General features: G+C 46.6%; 1 pseudogene; it reads right to left on the reverse strand.

Moving 5' to 3' along the window:
• Window positions 1-548: 548 nt before the first annotated feature.
• On the reverse strand, window positions 549-1,102 carry LOC122733718 (annotated as a pseudogene).
• Between the last annotated feature and the right edge of the window lie 2,221 nt (window positions 1,103-3,323).

Below are 3,323 nucleotides of genomic sequence, written 5' to 3' on the forward strand. Positions count from 1 at the left end.
CTTTTAATTAAAGCAAATACAGGGTTTTTTAGGTGAATAAACTTAGAGTTAAATGATAACAAGGATAACAAAAGTAAAATATGACATGTGAATTTCTGCCAATGAACTCTCCACTTTCTCTTTTAACTTTCTCTCCTGCCACCGCCTGTGCTTACAACCCCCGAGCCCTGACTCTCGCCTGTGGGTGTGGCCGCCCGTCTGCCATTGGTGCTCCCCTACGTCGTTTCACTCTTTTCTCCTGACTGCCATCTTAGCGTCTTCACTACGTCCCGATGTCTCCCCTAATAACTGAAAAAAAGCTGCCCTGGTACCACTTGTGCATGAAAAACCCTTTCTTTCATGGGAAACATGGGCTGGCCGATGCCCACACATCCAAGCTAATTCATTGGCAACACCCAAGGCTGGCTGGGCAAAGGAAACTCTGGCATCTCTGGTGGTAGTTTTTTTGGTACAGATTATGAAAAGGTCAGATAACCAAAATATGCATTCACTGAAAGACAGGAATGTCGCTCACAGTTCCCAGGTGTGGGGGAAGCCAGGTGTGTGGCTTAGCTCTCGTTGTCACTGTCTCCAAGGGTGTGCTTGTCAAAAAGATATTCCACCATGCCAGAATCGGGCCCCCATTTTGCGCAGGTTGGTTACGTGATCACCCAGTTGTTTGATGGACTTTACCTGTTCATCCAGGTAATGGGTTTCGATGAAATCACATAAATGGGGGTCGTTTTTGTCAGTTGCCAGCTTGTACGTTTCCAGTAATGACTGATTGACATTTTTTTCCAAGTGCAGAGCACACTCCATTGTGTTCAGTCCGCTCTCCCAGTCATCACGGTCTGGTTTCTTGATGTCCTGCAGGAAGATGCTGCCACCACGTTGGTTTTGCAGTCTCATCAGCTTCCCAGCGTGCTCCTGCTCCTCGTGAAACTGGTGCAGGAAATACTTAGCAAAGTTCTTCAGGGCCACGTCATCTCGGTCGAAGTAGTAAGACATAGACATAGGAGGTCTAGAGTTCCAGGTTGATCTGCTGGTTGATGGCAGCCTCAGAGTCCTGGTGGTAGTTCTGTCACACCTGAGAGGGAGACGAGGTCGTCATGGTGGCGGAGATGGTGGCTGAGGCTGGCTCGGCTGAGGCGGACGGCTGCTGCTCGAACGGTAGGACAGAGAAGTGTTGGTCAGTGGAGGTGAAGGTGGAGAGGTGGCTAAGGGCGGCTCCGGCCGGGAATCGAGCAGCGGGTTCCGTTCAAGCACTGCTGAAGCAGGAAAACAGCAGCAACTCCACTTCCCTGCGCTTCTGGCCTCTTTTATGACTTCTTGAAATAGGATGCCTAGCTGGCAGGTAGGTGGCGCAGTGGATAAAGCACCTGCCCTGGATTCAGGAGGACCTTTGGGATTATTTTGGAACATTGTATCACTGAGAATAGTTGTCATTCACAGTTGTTCATCAAATGATTGCTGTCACTATGTACAACGTTCTCCTGGTTCTACTTACTTCACCATACATCAGTTCATAGAAGTCTTTCCAGGCCTTTCTGGAGTCATACTGCTTGTCATTTCTCATAGCACAATAGTTTTCCATCACCATCATATATCACAGCTTGTTTAGCCATTCCCCAGTTGATGGGCATGCCTTTGATTTCCAATTTTTAGCTACCAAAAAAAGAGCTGCTATACATATTTTTGTACAGATAGCTCTCTCTTTTTGGGGATGTCTTTGGGACATCCTAACAGTAACTACCTAACAGTAGTATTGCTGGGTCAAAGAGTATGCACAGTTTTATAGCTTTTTGGGCATAGTTCCAAATTGCTCTCCAGAATGGTTGGATCCGTTCACAGCTCCATCAGTGGATTAGCGTCCTAGTTTTCCCACATCCCCTCCAACATCCAACATTTTCCTTTTTTTGTTATATTTGTGGTTGTATTATTTCTTTTTCTTTTCTTCTTCTTTTTTTTTTTTAGTGAGGCAATTGGGGTTTAAGTGACTTGCCCAGGGTCACACAGATAGTAAGTATTAAGTGTCTGAGGCCAGATTTGAACTCAGGTACTCCTGACTCCAGGGTCGGTGCTCTATCCACTACGCCACCTAGCTGCCCCGGTTGTATTATTTCTTGATGTCTCATGGAATCATTAACTTTCGTTTGGCTATTTGGAGTTATTTTCTTCATAAAGGTTTTGGACCTTTTCCCCTCAGATTTTTATTCTCTTTTCACATCTTCCTTCCATAGTTCTCATTTGGTTTTTATCTTTTTCCTCTCCTTGTAGAAAACGCTTAACTCTCCTAGGAATTCTTGCTGGGCTTGTGTCCAATCCACATTTCTTTTTGAGGCTTTGTTTGTAGATGTTTTCAAGGCATTGTCTTTTTTTGTGTTTATGGAGTTTCCCTGTCACCACAATAACTTTTTTTTTTAGTGAGGCAATGGGGGTTAAGTGACTTGCCCAGGGTCACACAGCTAGTAAGTGTTAAGTCTCTGAGGCCGGATTTGAACTCAGGTACTCCTGAATCCAGGGCCGGTGCTCTATCCACTGCGCCACCTAGCTGCCCTGACAATAACTTTTTATGGTAGAATCCTTCATTTGTTTGCCCATTCTTACCACCTATTTGTTGACCTTGGACTCAATGTTAGTGCCAGGCCCTGCCATACTTCTTGGAGGTGTGTGTGGGGGGGTGGGATGTCTGGCCTGAGTTTCTGTCCTCATATCCTTCTGCTTATTTCACAGCTCTGGCTGGGGACTTGCAAGCTTTCAGTGTTCCCACAGTGGTGAGATCTGGGGGGAGGCATGTTCACTGACCTCATCTGAATTCTGCAAGTTCCTGACCCAGGTTTGGATCTTTTGGCTTGTATGTGGTTGAGAGTTTCTGTAGACTGCTGCTAGACTCAGTCATTATTGGTCTGCTGGGAGGCTCTGTGGGTTCAGAGCAATTGAACTGCTGACTCCACTTTGGTCCAGGATGCTGAGCCTGCTCTGGGGATCAGAGTCACACAGCTACTCTTTGCTTCCCAGATCTTGTTCCTTGCTCAATACACAGCTAGGGCCCATGCTCTAGCTCCTCTCTGCCCTAGATCTGTGACCCAGAACTGAGTAATGACAGAGCTGCCAGATTGCACTCATTCCTGCACCCAGGGCTGGTTCAGGGATCCTCTGGGATCTCTTTCTACCTTGGTATTTTCTGCCTTGCTGCCCTAAGCCCTTTCTCAATCCCTTGGCATTGGAATGTTCCCTGTTGCTAAGCATTCCTGGGCCAGACTCTTGGTGTTTATAGGCCTCTCTGTCCATATCCCTAGCCACCTTGGCATGGACAAATGACTTGGTGTGATTTTTTTTTTCTG

This window comes from Dromiciops gliroides, chromosome X, assembly GCF_019393635.1.
Source record: "Dromiciops gliroides isolate mDroGli1 chromosome X, mDroGli1.pri, whole genome shotgun sequence".
In the NCBI taxonomy this organism is placed as follows: domain Eukaryota; kingdom Metazoa; phylum Chordata; class Mammalia; order Microbiotheria; family Microbiotheriidae; genus Dromiciops; species Dromiciops gliroides.